Genomic DNA, 17,926 nt, shown 5'->3' with positions numbered 1-17,926 from the left:
AGGCAGCCTGTTGTGCACTTGTCTTTTGTGGGATCTTGTTCCGTGTAGGTTTGTGTTTATGACCGAGGACTTCACGTTTCGTTTTGTTGATAGTACTCAATAAAAGATGTACGCATTTCACGCTGCGCCTTGGTCCACTCATTACGACGATCGTGACAATATGTCTCTAACAGATGGATAATTCTTCAAAGGAGAGGGAACAGAATTTTGGCCCAGCAAATTAAGGCATTTTTATAATAAGCACTTCATCTTAAATAAAAAACTCCCAAGTTCATTACATTTAACATTTTAGTCATTTAGCAGATGCTCTTATCCAGAGCGACTTACAGTTAGTGAGTGCATACATTATTTTTTATGTATTTTTCATACTGGCCCCACGTGGGAATTGAACCCACAACCCTGGCGTTGCAAATGCCATGCTCTACCAACTGAGCTACAAAGTTCAGTCTTTGATGTTTGACTGGACTGTGAAGATCAAGGTTTAAGTGATTCTATCTGAAGTGTCATGACTTCTTGGATGACAATGGACACCCACAGAGCCATATACTGTAGAACTCTATTCGACTGGATGCCCATGGAGCACTGACTTTTCCCCAGCCTCGCATTGCAGCTACTAAGCAATTCCTGACAGACAGGAACAGACAGATTCCACCTTGATCAACCAAACTGATGTTGACAATCATCTTCTTCAGTTTAGCTACTCGCTACTGTAACCAAGCCATATGAGGAGGTCTAGCTTTCAAAGGGAAATCCCTGCAGTCAATCAATAAATTAAGCAGAGCTCATCAATCAAAACTTAACTCTGTTAAATAACCATCAAGCGCAACCACAACACCATTGGGCCCCATTGACCAGGGGTAGAAGGGCTCTCCAATACCTGACCCAGTGCTACCGCTTTGGGCTCTTTAAGACAGGTACAGCTCCCTCCCTCCAGCCAATCTGCAAGACTGGTGCAGTAAATTACACTGCATGGGAGAGAGGCATACCATACAGTACACCATGTAAATACACCATGCTTCCAGGGACTCGCTGTTTAACAACAACACAGACACAAGATTAATGAAGTCCTGACGGAAAGTTTCCCTCGCTGTTTAATGACAACACCGACGCAAGATTAATGAAGTCCTGACGGAAAGTTTCCCTGAATGTGTGAATAGGTATTACAGAGTCATGTTCTCAGACGCCATGATGATGGACGACTGGCCTTGGAGAGTAGCCATGTTTAGTGACGGCACCCGCAACGCCATCGATCCAACCCAATTATTTGTATTGGGTACTGCTGCCACTGCCCAGACCTGACTACAGGCAACTAGATGTAATCTTCTCATAGTAGCAGAGTAACAGGGCTCTTCAAGGGCTAGTTATCACTGGGCTGATATAGTCTGTCAGCAGCTGTGAATGTGTTTGTGTCTGTGAAAGTGGAGAGAGTGGATAGTGTGTGTTTGCATTCAAGCGTGCATACATTCGGCTCAGGGCTAACGCTGTTCTCAGACAGGTGACGTCTCACACCAGGGACGGTCTGCCTGCAGCAGGTTCACAGCACAGCTCCAACCACTGGTCCTGATTATTCTCTCTGTAGCAGGGGCCAACAAAACAACACAACAGCCTGGTTCAGCACAGCCTCAGTGGTGTTGAGTCTCAAAACAATGCCTGTGCATCCGAACGTATCAACAGTCTAGCTCTGGCTGGAATCTGTCTGGGTTTGAGGGGCTGTACAGAGAAGACTGTCTGTCTGCTTATCGCCTCCTAGACAGACACTGCTGTGCAGTACAGCTTCCTGCTGGGGTAGCTGACTAAAGTTTGAGGCTCTGAGCCCAGCTAGCAGCTATCTGTCAGCTCTATCTGCTCTCTACAGCTGGGTTTATGCTGCAGAGAGAGGGGTGGCGATGCATGTGTTTGTGTGTGTGTGAGAGTGCGTACGTGAAGCATGTCTGCAGTCAGACAAGCCATGTTCAGCCCTGCTTAGCGAGGAACTCCACAGCTTTGACAGCCGTGGTATCCCTGGTAGAGGGGGCTTTGGTCGTAGGATAGACTTAATCAGTAACCCATCACAACGTGTCAGACAGTCCTCCCACATCCTCCTCCACCGTATAAAGGGATTACTGTACTGTGCCGTATGTCATGTAAAAATAGTTCAGTGTAAAACAGTTGTTTATACTTTGGCTAAACCTAGCATTTATATTAGTTTATTTAGCTATACAAACAAGCTTAAATTATGCTAGCTAGCTAAATCAAGGGCGAGAGAGGGTGTGAGAGAGAGAGACATCCGCACGAGCTCAGCCATCCCAGTGCAATTACTGAACTGGGAAAATGTTCACTCTGTGAGAAATATTACAACATGACGTCACAATCGGAACACAATCAGAACGATTGGGAACTATTTCACGCTTGGAGGATTTTTACATGACACTCATATTGTGTCATTTGAAAAAACAAATTTCCTCTGACAAATACTTTGTAACACATTTAGGACACTGCCCTTCAACACCTCACCCCTTGACTTACTAGACCTGACTACGCCTGTCAGTATGGCGTCGACGATGGTCCCAGCCAACTTTGCAGTCTTTTGTTCATCAAGTGTTCTTTTTTACTTTTTTTCTCAGAAGGTTTTTGTATTATTTCCTATGACCGACAAGCACTTCTGGACATCAGATCAGAGATTACTACTGTTACAGTGCTATTTGGGTTGTTAATAAGATTTGTTCTGACGTTTCTTGATTTCTTGATTTTTTATTGTAATTTGTTTTGCATTGTTAGGAGCAAGTAACATAAGCATTTCGCTGCACCCGTTATAACATTTGCCAAACTGTGTATGAGACTAATAAACTTTGATTCGATTTTTCAGTAGATATACAACATAAATCTGAGAGTGCTGCAATCTGGAGTGTCAGTGTGAGCACTATATATCCCTGTAGTTCTGTATGGTCCAAACATGTGCCCACTGCCCTGCATGTCCCTGTGTGATGTTCACAGACACAGAGTGTAACTGCTGCTGTCCCTCATTCCCCTCCCCTCAGACCTGGTCCAGATACTCGTTGAGGGGAATCAACAATGAAACAGGTCTTATCTGTACTCACTTTCTACCCACTAAGGACAGTGGTCCTCACACAACACAGCAGACCCAACCCAGCAAATAGCCTAGCAGCAAGGCCAAAGATCCATTAAACACTCACTGTCTGGCATTGTTCCCAGATTCCTAGCAAACAACAAAAATGTTTAATGCACTGCCATCAGTATTAGGAAAGCTCACTGGACTTAATGTGGCAGTAAAGTTATGAATAGCTATTGACCAAGCTATTCTCCAAGGTGATTAGTCAAAGATAATCGATAGGAGGAACAATAATGAAGCATCATACTGTATTTCCTAATGGCAGAGTCAACAACACAGAGTCAAGAGCCAGAGAGGGGTCGATACACAAAACATCGTTTGACACGTACAGTCCATAGTCTCTGACTTAGTTTCTGATGTCAAATGGTCAAATGTGTACAATGACAAAGAGACAAAATCAGCCCTCCTGCATATTGGGACACAGATATACCAGAGCAGTGCCTGTGTCACACTAATATGACATTTCATTACGTTTATTTATATACTGTACATTATCAAGAGAGGCATTTTCAAGGCATTTATTATAATTACTGTATTTACTGCCAGTAGGGTGTCCTTTCAAAAACGCATATTTTGACCAATGTTAATTGTGTAGACACTACTCTAAGAAAACCAATGGTCCAAACCTCTTGTCTCTATCATAATCCGTTCAAAAGGTATTGGAGTTTTTACCCCTTGTAGGATGACCAGAATTAGGGTGACTAAATCGATGGACGCCAGAGAAAAGAAAGTGGTCAAAAATCAGGTAAATATAATTGCGTCAGCTAGGCTGGATGCTGTGCGAGAATTAAGGCTAAACTGACAGAATCACTGTTTAATCGTCATCTTTCTTCTCGAATCCGGAGGACATAAAACAATATAGAGGTAGGATAGATATCGATTTTGAGACATGACATGTAGTACTTTCACATTTTTGTACACACTTTTCATATTAATGCGAAATTACTGTTATTTTTCGATTATTTATCACAAAACCAATAAGGTTTCTGTGAAATGTCAACGGAGCACTGAGATTCTTATTTTAAAACCCATTTACATTTAATTCAGCTTGTGTCATGCTAATTTTGCGACCCTTGGAAACAACTTTGCAGATGACCACCACAACATGTAAAATCCTCAAATGTTCCTGCGAGAAAGCGGCACCACTCTGTCTATAGAGCTCGGTGCTTATTATTGGATGTATTAGGTTACGAAATCCAACTTTTTGGATATAATGTCTAAGATATTTTAGAGAAATACTCATATTTGTCTTGGTAAAATGTATTTTATAGCATAACATGCTGACCACACTGCACGCGTCGCGTGCGCGAGCGTTGCAAAATAAATGTACACATACATGTTATTAAATCATTGCACCCACACTGCTCGTGAGCGTTTGCGTGGCCAGACGCTAAAATAGAACTCAGTTCCCCCCACGCTAAAATAGAACTCAGTTCTATTTGTGACGCAAGTCCTGCCTCTCCCATCTCCCATCTCCTCATTGGTTTTTAGGAGCATCTAACCACGTGGGTGATTGAAAGATAAACTGAGGTCTACGCTCCAGTCCAGTTGGTTGTGGTAATGCATCATACATTTGGTTGCCAACCACCATATAAAGTCTGAAGAAGAAGAAGAAGCCTGAAGGAGGCGAGATTACTAGAAAACAAACGTTTACCGTTTTATCTGTGGATTAATTGTAGAGGACCTTGTGCATTTCAGGTAAAATAACAACCCAATGTTTATATCCCACAAATTAGCTAGCAACAGCAAGCTAGCTAGCTAAATTGCAATAAATGTTTAATGCTTTTCGACCTGTCCCAAAATTAATATAATTGGTTCAGAGTTTGTTTTGATATTTCAACCTGCGTGTCCTGATTCCGTCTGGCGTGGGGGGACAAAATCAACTTGCGCACGATGGTGCACACGGACACCCTACTGTCAGTGAATTCATTATAAGCTTAGCACAGCGATTAATGACCTGCCATCTCAATGGTGTTTTGAGAGGGAGTATGATGTATGGAGGTACAGTCAATACTAGGCTACCTGAAAACCTCTGTCTTTGACATCCCTTAGTGGTAGACAGTGGCGGCTCCTGAAAAAATTCTCAGGGGGGGGCAATTTTTCTGATGATTTAGGTGACCTACACACATTTTAAAAAAGATATGTCCAGCAACAACATGAAGACAGGGGCAGCATATAAGTCAATACTGATATACACATTACTTGCTTCAAAAAGGCCTCATGGTTGAATTGGAAATATGTGCACCTGAGCATAATTCACAACAAGCAAGCAGGAGCTTTTGATAGAGGCTACTGAAAACATTGATGCAAGTTATTGGTAATAAGACATTTTTATAGACTTCCATATTCTGCCCTCTTGTATAGATTTGTGAAAATGAACAGTGATAGACATTTTGCCTGAAAACAGAATTTGAAAATAATTTCTAGAAAAGGTAAACACAGCTATCTGTATGGCTTTGTAAAAATGAACAACCATATTCTGGCCAATTGTATAGATTTGTAAATATGAACAACCATATTCTGGCCAATTGTATAGATTTGTAAAAAAAATTTTTTTTAATGAAAAATAACTATTTTAAACAACATCAACTGTGAACTGATTTGGGCGTGTGTGTGTTAAAGAGACAGACAGGGAGGGACAAAGAGAGAGAGAGGCTACATTACTTGTACTGAAACTGTTCTAGCTTGCTGCATGATCAAATTCAGCTGATGCGCATAACAATGCACGTAATGGGCATTCTTGAAATGCTCACGCACCTTTTGCTGCACACCAGCCTTCTCTCCCCTCATCACACTGGCTCCATCGTAAGCTTGCGCAATGAGTTTGACTTTCTCGTCGTCGGCAAAAAGACCGTTCAGTCTCTCCAAAAGCACACTGGCGATTGAGACTGAGGTTGATTCCGAGATGGGAAGGAACTCAAAAAAGCGCTCCTGCACTTTGTGGTTGCTATCTATGTACCTCAGCACAAGCACCAGCTGTGTCTGTGTAGAAACGTCCGTGGTCTCGTCAGCTTGGATAGCTACGAAGTTCGCCGACTTCACCTCCTCCACAATATTTTCCCTCATGACCGCTAGCATACACTCCAGTAGCTCGTTTTGAATGGTCTTTGATGTGCCCTTGAAAACTTTAGCATTTTTAAGATGGTCATCAAACACCTCATCTAATTGTGCCACAAAGTTGACAAGTCCAAGAAAAATACCAGGGTTGGTGGAGCCCTCAGTTTCATCTTTGCCTCGCAAAGCTAACCATCTTGACAGTAGTACGTGAATTGATTGACGCTGCTACCCGCTCTTTTCTTAGTTATGTTCATGGTTACTTATGTTACGTATGACGAAAGCGCGTAAGTGCAAGCCCTCCCGGAACCCATAGAGATTGTATTGAAAGCTCTGATATTTGAAAAAAAAAAAGATTTTACACGAGAGTCTATGAGAGACTCCTGGGCGATTTTCAACCTGACTGAAATCGCCCCAAAAGGGGCGGGGCCATTTGAAGCACGACTTTAGCCTGATTGGACATTTAGTGTCAGATCAGACGTCTAGATTAGAACACTGATAACTACTGTTGCCGTGATATAATTGATTAGAAAAAAAATCCCTTCCTTTTCCCGTTTGGCAGTGCGTCGCCCATATCGCCCTAATGAACACACCGTCCCTGGTGGTAGAGCCATAATGCCCTTTAAGCCAATCAGAAACAAGTATTCAACAATGCCATGGTATAATCCCCATTTATACAACGGGTGGGTCTAATCCTGAATGATGATTGGTTAAAACCGCATTCCAGCCCGTGTCTATTCCACAAGTTACCACCAGCTAAATCCACTGTCTCATCAACCTAGTCAGGCTCTTTATAAACTTAATCTCCACTATAAAAAGCATCTAAACATTATCTCACATTTCTTTTAGACAAACATTTTGTTTTCAACAGTGGAGATTTGTATAAACCTTGCTGTCTGTCTCTCCGACATTTGCAACATTGTTTCAACACTCAAATTCGATCTCCAGCTGTCCCATAGTATTGAACGTGTCGGGACGAGACAGAAAGGCAGGCAGCGTTTCTCAGCCGGTCGAAATCATGAATCAGCTGGCATCATTTTTATGGATATATACAAAACATTTCCATTGAAAAAAGGTACAACGAAACGCAGCTAATTTGCAGTCTTTCCAGCTTCAGTTTGAAATGATTGTGTTACTGTAGCTGTGTTGTTGGCTAGCTCCTCTGATCAACAGTGTCCTGACGAGTGAGCACATTCTCTATGCCAGGCAAAATTGTGCCTCATTAGCTCATTGTTATGGATGTATCCAAATAAATGTCACTAGAAAACAGCTTATGCAAATGCAGCTACTCTGCTGTTATTCTGGCTGAACTTTTTGACGTGACTGTAAGCTAGCCGTAGTTGGATAGCTAGGCAAGGGATAAGAACGTTGCCAGCCAGTATGGCAATGGAACATTTAGAACGAACGACTGGGTCGCGTCCATAGACACAGAACAAAAAGAAAGAACGACTGGGTCGGGTCTCTAGCAACCATAGATTTGTGTCGGGACTATATCTTGTGGAAGGATGAAATAGTACGAATAAATTAATCAAAATGATGTTAATGAAAATATGTCCATCATTATTTGAACATGTTGGTAACCCGTTGTTTAAAAGTGATAATTCCCTCGAAGCCGGTGTTTGTTGGATATATTGGCTCGACTTCGTCTCGGCCCTAACAACACCCGTGCAAATATACCCAACAAACACCGGCTTCGAGGGCATTATCACTTAAGTAATGTCAATGGGGAGCTAACATGGATGCCATAGAATGTTGTAGTGTCATGTAAATGCATCATAATGCTCATTCTTCACATTCAGTTTTATAGTATTTTTTAAATATTTCCATGTAATGTTAATACTGATTAATGTCTGCCATTGAATGTTTCAGTAAATGCATCATAATGCAGAAACCGCATATGCTTAACTCTCTAAAACATGGCTCTGGGTAGAACCAGTCATACTGTATAGAGTCGGGCTAATGCGCTTTCTGTCTGAACGATCAAGGAGCGCCACTTTCTCCTACATACAGTGGGGGAAAAAAGTATTTAGTCAGCCACCAATTGTGCAAGTTCTCCCACTTAAAAAGATGAGAGAGGCCTGTAATTTTAATCATAGGTACACGTCAACTATGACAGACAAATTGAGAAAAAAAAATCCAGAAAATCACATTGTAGGATTTTTAATGAATTTATTTGCAAATTATGGTGGAAAATAAGTATTTGGTCACCTAAAAACAAGCAACATTTCTGGCTCTCACAGACCTGTAACTTCTTCTTTAAGAGGCTCCTCTGTCCTCCACTCGTTACCTGTATTAATGGCACCTGTTTGAACTTGTTATCAGTATAAAAGACACCTTTCCACAACCTCAAACAGTCACACTCCAAACTCCACTATGGCCAAGACCAAAGAGCTGTCAAAGGACACCAGAAACAAAATTGTAGACCTGCACCAGGCTGGGAAGACTGAATCTGCAATAGGTAAGCAGCTTGGTTTAAATAAATCAACTGTGGGAGCAATTATTAGGAAATGGAAGACATACATAATCTCCCTCGATCTGGGGCTCCACGCAAGATCTCACCCCGTGGGGTCAAAATGATCACAAGAACGGTGAGCAAAAATCCCAGAACCACACGAGGGGACCTAGTGAATGACCTGCAGAGAGCTGGGACCAAAGTAACAAAGCCTACCATCAGTAACACACTACTCCCTCCCTCCCTCCCTCCCTCCCTCCGAGACAGGATTGTGTCGAGGCACAGATCTGGGTAAGGGCACCAAAACATTTCTGCAGCATTGAAGGTCCCCAAGAACACAGGGGCCTCCATCATTCTTAAATGGAATAAGTTTGGAACCACCAAGACTCTTCCTAGAGCTGGCCGCCCGGCCAAACTGAGCAATCGTGGAAGAAGGGCCTTGGTCAGGGAGGTGACCAAGAACCTGATTGTCACTCTGACAGAGCTCCAGAGTTCCTCTGTGGAGATTGGAGAACCTTCCAGAAGGACAACCATCTCTGCAGCCACTCCTCAATAAAAGGCACATGACAGCCCACTTGGAGTTTGCCAAAAGGCACCTAAAGGACTCAGACCATGAGAAACAAGACTCACTGGTCTGATGAAACCAAGATTGAACTCTTTGGCCTGAATGCCAAGCATCACGTCTGGAGGAAAGCTGGCACCATCCCTACGGTAAAACATGGTGGTAGCAGCATCATGCTGTGGGGATAATCAAAAGAAATCAGCCATCTCCCATCTCCACAAGTCTGGTTCATCCTTGGGAGCAATTTCCAAACGCCTGAAGGTACCACGTTAATCTGTACAAACAACAGTAAGCAAGTATAAACACCATGGGACCACGCAACCGTCATACCGCTCAGGAAGGAGACGCGTTCTGTCTCCTAGAGATGAACGTACTTTGGTGCGAAAAGTGCAAATCAATCCCAGAACAACAGCAAAGGACCTTGTGAAGATGCTGGAGGAAACAGGTACAAAAGTATCTATATCCACTGTAAAACGAGTCCTATATCGATATAACCTGAAAGGCCACTCAGCAAGGAAGAAGCCACTGCTCCAAAACCGCCATAAAAACGCCAGACTACGGTTTGTAACTGCACATGCGGACAAAGACCGTACTTTTTGGAGAAATGTCCTCTGGTCTTGATGAAACAAAAATAGAACTGTTTGCCCATAATGACCATCGTTATGTTTGGAGGAAAAAGGGGGTTGCTTGCAAGCCGAAGAACACCATCCCAACCGTGAAGCACGGGGGTGGCAGCATCATGCTGTGGGGGTGCTTTGCTGCAGGAGGGACTGGTGCACTTCACAAAATTGATGGCATCATGAGGAAGGAAAATGATGTGGATATATTGAAGCAACATCTCAAGACATCAGTCAGGAAGTTAAATCTTGGTCGCAAATGGGTCTTCCAAATGGACAATGACCCCAAGCATACTTCCAAAGTTGTGGCAAAATGGCTTAAGGACAACAAAGTCAAGGTATTGGAGTGGCCATCACAAAGCCCTGACCTCAATCCTATAGAAAATGTGTGGGTAAAACTGAAAAAGCGTGTGCGAGCAAGGAGGCCTACAAACCTGACTCAGTTACACCAGCTCTGTCAGGAGGAATGGGCCAAAATTCCCCCAACTTATTGTGGGAAGGTTGTGGAAGGCTACCCGAAACGTTTGACCCAAGTTAAACAATTTAAAGGCAATGCTACCAAATACTAATTGAGTGTATGTAAACTTCTGACCCACTGGGAATGTGATGAAAGAAATAAAAGCTGAAATAAATAATTCTCTCTACTATTATTCTGACATTTCACATTCTTAAAATAAAGTGGTGATCCTAACTGACCTAAAACAGGGAATTGTTACTAGGATTAAATGTCAGGAATTGTGAAAAACTGAGTTTAAATGTATTTGGCTAAGGTGTATGTAAACTTCCGACTTCAACTGTATATGGCTCTGGGTTGAACCATCTAATGCCAAACAACTCAGCTTGGAAATGTAATGTGCTCACTCACTGCTAGACAATGTACCTGAAAGTGTTTGTCTTTTTTCTCCACCCAGCTCACAAAATGGGTGATGAATTTGAATGAGTAGCAACGACTGCATTGAGTTGAGACCAATTAAAAAATGTCCTTAGCATTTTGGAACTGCTTCAGCTCAGTGTTCTATATTCCATATGTATAATTCTCTCTGGGTAAATGTTCTGAAATGTATCTTCCGGTATTTAAGTGAATGTAGACTGTTGCATTAATTGCTGGATTGATTTGTTATATTGTATGTTCGTCTAGGGGCCTGAGGGAACTCAAAGTTAATATGGAACAAAACTCAAGACATACAGTATCTCTTGACAATGGGGAAGACAGCATGCAAACAAATTTCTATCAAACAGTAATGGATTAAAAAGATCTCTTCTGGACTAAATGTTCATATAGGCCTTAATTCTTTGTATAAAAAAAATGGAAAAAATAACTATTCTCATTGACTGTGGATGACCATTGACAACCATGGAAAGACTGTAAAATATATATTTAAAAGTTCTTCAGAACTCTACGGTCTATTTTAGTCTCTCCCATACCTTCTACATTCCTCCTCAAATATCTCCCTAGATACACTGAATAGATTGATGCAGGCTCTCAATCTGTCTGAACACAATGCACTCTTTTTCATGAATTTTTCTCCTCCATCACTGACACCTAGAGACGTCATACATTCAACCAAACACATTGTGAACAAAGAGAATGGGCAAAATTCTTAAAGTTCAACCTAAAGTGATAGAAGGAAAGGGTAATATATGTACGTACTCAAGTCATAGCCTTTACTGCCCTTCAGCCATCCCGAGATGCTGAAAACACACAAAACTACTTTATTTCACACCCAGTCTTGAGCAAACACACACACACACACACACACACACACTCTTTCCCCTGCGGGCAAACACGAAGACTGACAGTTGGGACAGAAGTGCTCCTTCCTGGTTATAGAGGTCAGGATTGGGTCCGAGCAGGGAGGTGACACTGAGGGAAAGTGACATCACAGAGACCAGAACAGAGCAGAAAACTCTGCTTGAGTGACAATTACATTTCTTTCCTTTCCTTCGCTGTCCAACAACATTGGTCTGGAGCAGGGGAGATATCAATCCCATGGTGCAGAAACAAGAAGGATGCCAGAAAACTGTCTGTCACTAAACACTGCTGTGCTGACTCTTTTAAGTTGTGTACTGTAGTAAAGATACTCACTAACTTTACAACACATACACACACATCATTATCATTAGCGGCAAAGTTCTGTTAAACATGTTCATTCTGTATGCACTGCACAACGTGCAAAACACACCAGTATCAGTTCCGGATGGCCGAACTGCCTCAAAGCCTATATACTTTACAGCATGCAGATTTCACCTCATAATCACACAATATAAAAACACATTCTTAAAAACATTTTGCACCACATTGTACATTATTCTGTATACATAAATAATTATCTGTAGTCAACTTTGAAGAATCCAACCTCACTACGTATTATTCCCCTTGTGGTTAGGCAAATGTTTTGTAACATGATATGATTCATATGTTTGATATTGGGCATGCTTGATATTTTTTTATCACTGAACAACCAAATTATTTGCTAATTGTGGGCATTGAAAACGTTACCATTCTGGCTCGGATGTAAAGGACATTTGTATTTGTATTTATTAGGGATCCCCTTTACTTGCTGCCAAGGCAGCAGCTACTCTTCCTGGGGTCCAGCAACATTAAGGCACTTACATCACACATAAAAAAAAAGATAAAACAGTACATCAACATTATAACATTATTACACCACTACATATCTACAATACAAAATGTATAATACCACCATACAAAAATATTACAATGTATGTGTGTGTAGACTGCTAGCGTGTGCGTATGCGTGTGTCTGTACCTGTGTGTGTGTCTCTTCACAGTCCCCGCTGTTCCATAAGGTGTATTTTTATCTGTTATTTAAATCTGATTCTACTGTTTGCATCACTTACCTGATGTGGAATAGAGTTCCATGTAGTCATGGCTCTATGTACCGTAATTTTCAGACTATAAGCCGCGCCTTTTTTTCCATTTTTCGACCCTGCGGCTTATATAACGGTGCGGCTAATCTATGGATTTTTACAGCTAATGGCCACTAGAAGACCTCCTAGGTATTAAACATTAAAACACCTGCGGCTTATAGTCCAGTGCGGCTTATATATGTACACATCATTCAATTTAGCTGCTGCGGTTTATACTCCGGTGCGCCTTATAGTGCGGAAAATACGGTAGTACTGTGCACCTCCATTGTCTGTTCTGGACTTGGGGATTGTGAAGAGACCTCTGGTGACATGTTTTGTGGGGTATGCATGGGTGTCCGAGCTGTGTGCTAGTAGTTTAAACAGACAGCTCGGTGCATTCAGCTTGTCAACACTTCTTACAAAAACAAGTAGTGATGAAGTCAATCTCTCCTCCACTTTTGAGCCATGAGAGATTGATCTATTAATGTTAGCTCTCCGTGTACATTTAAGGGCCAGCCATGCTGCCCTGTTCTGAGCCAATTGTCCCTCTTTGTGGCACCTGACCACACGACTGAACAGTAGTCCAGGTGCGACAAAACTAGGGCCTGTTAAGGCAGAGCAGCGCTTTATTGTGGACAGGCTTCTCCCCATCTTAGCTACTGTTGTATCAACATGCCAATCAAATGGACAGGTAGACAGAGGGGACAGAGGGGATGGATTATTGCAGCTCTTATCTTTCTCTCCATCCCTTCTTTCTCCAGCAGTGAGTGGAATTAAAACGAGATGAGGAGTAAATGTCTCCTCTCGCTCTTCTCATTCTTGAGTCACTCGTCCCCAGAGGTCTGGGGGGTGGGCGTACACAGCACGTTCACAGCTCACTCTTACGCAAGTCCCCACTTCGCCTGCCCAGGCTGGTGTCTACCAAACCATCTGCCGCTCGCTACGCTTTTCCTTCAATGAAAGCACGTTTACTCCACAGTCACATGTTCAGCTTATGTGTTTGCTGCTAAAGCAAGGCAAGGAGGCTTCACACCACTTACTCTGGTGTCCCCATGGAGCCTGAGTTCACAGAAGCCAAATAGAGCATGTGCTTGTCAGCAAATCAGAGGATGGGTGGCCTTTGACTGCGTTGTGCTACAATACTATGTCAAAAACAGCCAGGATAAGTGTTTTAAAAAATCATAATGGCTTATGGAGCAATAGTATGAAGTTAGAAAATGCTATGGTTACCCTTCAGCCTCACAGATACAGTACCATACAGTACCATGAAATACTGTATGTTGAAACTGAAATTGAAACCATGGCTATGTTCCAATCAAGTATACATACTAGCAAACCTTGTATAATGCATGCCAATTACATTGCTTAATTCTACTTAGTTTGCTAGTGTCAAACCCAGAGTTTGGTTTGTGTCTGACTGACCTTGGCATTCTTGATGCTGTTCATGATGTTTCCTAGATCCTCCACATCGATGACTGAGCCTGGCCTTTTCTCCTCTGACCCAGCTGTCTCCTCATCACTACTGGACTCTACCAGCTCCTCCTGCAGAGAAACAGAGGGAGAGGGGAGAGGGGGGAGAGGGAAAGAGAAGGAGAGAGAGGAGGAGGGAGACAGCAGGCGAGAGGGAGAGGAGTAGATAGTGAAAGGTGATGGCAGAAAAAGAGAGATGGACAGAATATGAAAGGTAGGTGAGAACAGAGAGAGTACGTGGGAGAAAAATAGGGCGAGATCACTCACACATTGTACACAAGAGACCTGCCTCACTTACTTCAAGCATTTCCTAAAGGGTCCAAACCTCCTTCAGATTTATGAAGGCATAAATCCACAATTAATCTTAAATACATCCATGATTAAACACATCCAGGATCCCATATGGGATAAATTGTATTACAAGTCGTTACCTTTTGTTGGAGCTGCTTGATTAAATAAAGAAAAGCATATGCATATTTATGGAGTTTAGGAACTCCTCAGGGTACGTGGCTGATTCAAATGATGTTGCCCACCACATGTTCATCGGCGTTGGCAGGATTAAATGAAGGCTAAATGGATGCACGGTAGATAAATCATAAGGATTAGCCTTCACATTGTAGTTTCTTTCTACACTCGCTCCTCTGAATGTCACCCCTGCTGCGTACAGCGCTGGAGACAGAAGGAGGGGAAAGTAGCACCGCTAACTCACGTTACCATGACAATACGAGAAGAGGGTATGTGCATGCATGCGTGTTTAGTAATAGCAGTAGTGTCAAGGAATCCACTCCAGATAAAAGTGTAATAAGAAATACCTTATTGTGGACAGCATAAACCTGCATTGAGTTACGTGAACTACAAATCAACTCTATGAACCTACACTACAACTCAAAAAACCTACACTCGATCGCTCCAATGTCAACAACTACAGACCAGTATCCCTTTTTTCTTTTTTCTCCAAAACTCTTGAGCGTGCTATCTCTAGCCAACTCTCCTGCTATCTCTCTCAGAATGACCTTCTTGATCCAAACCAGTCAGGTTTTAAGACTGGTCATTCAACTGAGACTGCTCTTCTCTGTGTCACGGAGGCTCTCCGCACTGCTAAAGCTAACTCTCTCTCCTCTGCTCTTATCCTTCTAGACCTATCTGCTGCCTTTGATACTGTGAACCATCAGATCCTCCTCTCCACCCTCTCCGAGTTGGGCATCTCCGGCGCTGCTCACTCTTGGATTGCGTCCTACCTGACAGGTCGCTCCTACCAGGTTGCGTGGCGAGAATCTGTCTCCGCACCACGTGCTCTCACCACTGGTGTCCCCCAGGGCTCAGTTCTATTCTCTCTACACACCAAGTCACTTGGCTCTGTCATATCCTCACATGGTCTCTCCTATCATTGCTAAGCAGACAACACACAATTAATTTTCTCCTTTCCCCCTTCTGATAACCAGGTGGCGAATCGCATCTCTGCATGTCTGGCAGACATATCAGTGTGGATGTCGGATCACCACCTCAAGCTGAACCTCGGCAAGACGGAGCTGCTCTTCCTCCCGGGGAAGGACTGCCCGCTCCATGATCTCGCCATCACGGTTGACAACTCCATTGTGTCCTCCTCCCAGAGTGCAAGGAACCTTTGCGTGACCCTGGACAACAACCAGTCGTTCTACGCTAACAATCCTGCAGGTTCATGCTCTACAACATTCGCAGAGTACGACCCTACCTTACACAGAAAGCGGCACAGGTCCTAATCTAGGCACTTGTCATCTCCTGTCTGGATTACTGCAACTCGCTGTTGGCTGGGCTCCCTGCCTGTGCCATTAAACCCCTACAACTTAACCAGAACGCTGCAGCCCGTCTGGTGTTCAACCTTCCCAAGTTCTCTCATGTCACCCCGCTCCTCCGCACACTCCACTGGCTTCCAGTTGAAGCTCGCGTCTACTACAAAACCATGGTGCTTGCCTACGGAGCTGTGAGGGGAACGGCACCTCCTTACCTTCAGGCTCTGATCAGACCCTACACGCAAACGAGGGCACTACGTTCATCCCCCTCTGGCATGCTAGCCCCCCTACCTCTACGGAAGCACAGTTCCCGCTCAGCCCAGTCAAAGCTATTCACAAGCTCCCCCACGACGCCAGGACAGCGGAGTCACTGACCACCTTCCGGAGACACTTGAAACCCCTACCTCTTTAAGGAATACCTGGAATAGTATAACAATAATCCTTCTAACCCCCCCCCCCCCCCCCCCCCAGCCACAGCCACATCCACAGCCACTTGTCCACGTTTTTACTCACCTAAGGGAGAGGGAAGAAGGGGTTGAATGATGTGTTTTCAGTGAGTCTAGAGAAAGTGGATGATTAGCTATTGGACAGGAGAGAACAGTCATAGTGGTAATGATAATCGATTGAATGAGCTTAGTATTCTAGTGTGTACAAAAGAGGAATGTATATCAGATAAGCAAAGAAACTGATAATTTCATAAGTGTAAGTAGCAGCACTACACACATAGTGGAAACATATCGATAGGAGACATACAGTATTCAGTCAGATCTCTTACCATATTGTAGTGGCTGCCATACACAGAGTTGCCCAGGCCAAGCACTGTATATCTCAGTGCTTTCAGGTAGGTTTTCCCATTTCTGAAGTCAGTGAATGCCTCCTCCAGCCACTTACAGAACCATTCAGCATTCTCTGTGGGCTGTCCGTCAGTGTACGTAGCCAATAGGAACACACAGACCGACTTGTTGGAGCACTGGAGAGAGAGATGCCATCCAGAAATGTGGAAAGTGGCACAAGGTAAACAAATGCAGAATATGTAGCATAGACATATAGAATAAGGATAAAGGATCTCTCCGGTATATACTTCCAGTGAGAGACAGGAATGGCCCCATTTCCTTTTAAAGTGCAATACATTTGGCCAGAGGCAAATTAAGTGCACTTCATAGGAAACAGGATGCAGCTATGGACAACCTATTGCATTGCATGCAACCAGAGTGAAAGTAGGAATCAATAACAGAACAGCAGCATAGGGAGCACTATGATGAAGTATGAGGACAACAATTTGAAGGCAGAACAAATCTCCAAAGCAGAGCAACATTGTAAATGATTCAAGCCCTACAGGGCAGCCAGTGTAAGGTGCCCCTATCCCCATGGTTTCCTACGGCAAAGAGCTGCCTGCAACACTCTATGCTGGGGGAGAGAGCATCATGATTGATCACTGGGCACAGAGAGTCAATGCGCTGAGCATCTGTAACTAGATCTCTGGGCCGGAGGCCGGGCCAAGCACCCATGGTCATTTCTCTTTGGTGAGAGGGATTTTCATCTCCAAACTGTAAAGTATCCCTGTTGAATAAATGGCCATTTCCTCTCAGGCTGCTGCGTCAGGCGACAAATCTCCTATTAATTTCTCAGATGGTGGAGTATTGCCCAACAAAATGGAATACTGATGAAAATAATCAATCTTTCGTGGTTGAACAGGATTCATTTAAAATATTTATACAATGTGCCAGCCATTGGTTTGAAGAATAAAAAAGAAAAAAGAAAGTGGCAAACTTGGGGTTGGAAAATGATGCTAGTGCAAGGCTTTAAAACTGTATAGTTTTGCTAGTTCATCTGTTTATCTGTCAGCGAATACAAGATTAATTCCCTAGAAGCTAAGATAGTAGCACTTCATTACTGCACGAAATTAAGTATGTGAATAATAACATATAATAGTATGGTAACAAGTTATAGTTACTCACAAATTTAAACATGACTGTCCAGATAGATACCCATTAAGGTCAGTATAATTATAGAATTGTTTTC

At 43.1% G+C, this 17,926-nt stretch overlaps 1 pseudogene across 1 annotated transcript in view; it reads right to left on the bottom strand.

Moving 5' to 3' along the window:
- Positions 1-17,926, bottom strand: part of LOC311101935 (S-adenosyl-L-methionine-dependent tRNA 4-demethylwyosine synthase TYW1-like) — a 149,691-nt pseudogene that overhangs the window by 117,651 nt on the left and 14,114 nt on the right. Inside the window, exons 3-6 of the transcript in view lie at positions 16,680-16,874; positions 16,386-16,417; positions 14,801-14,804; positions 14,088-14,207 (exon numbers count right to left, since the gene is read on the bottom strand). The product of the transcript in view is annotated as an S-adenosyl-L-methionine-dependent tRNA 4-demethylwyosine synthase TYW1-like (transcript). The remainder of the gene's footprint in view (positions 1-14,087; positions 14,208-14,800; positions 14,805-16,385; positions 16,418-16,679; positions 16,875-17,926) is intronic.

This window comes from Coregonus lavaretus (assembly GCF_964263955.1).
Source record: "Coregonus lavaretus genome assembly, chromosome: 26".
Classification (NCBI taxonomy): domain Eukaryota; kingdom Metazoa; phylum Chordata; class Actinopteri; order Salmoniformes; family Salmonidae; genus Coregonus; species Coregonus lavaretus.
This window is presented reverse-complemented; position numbering and strand designations above follow the sequence as displayed.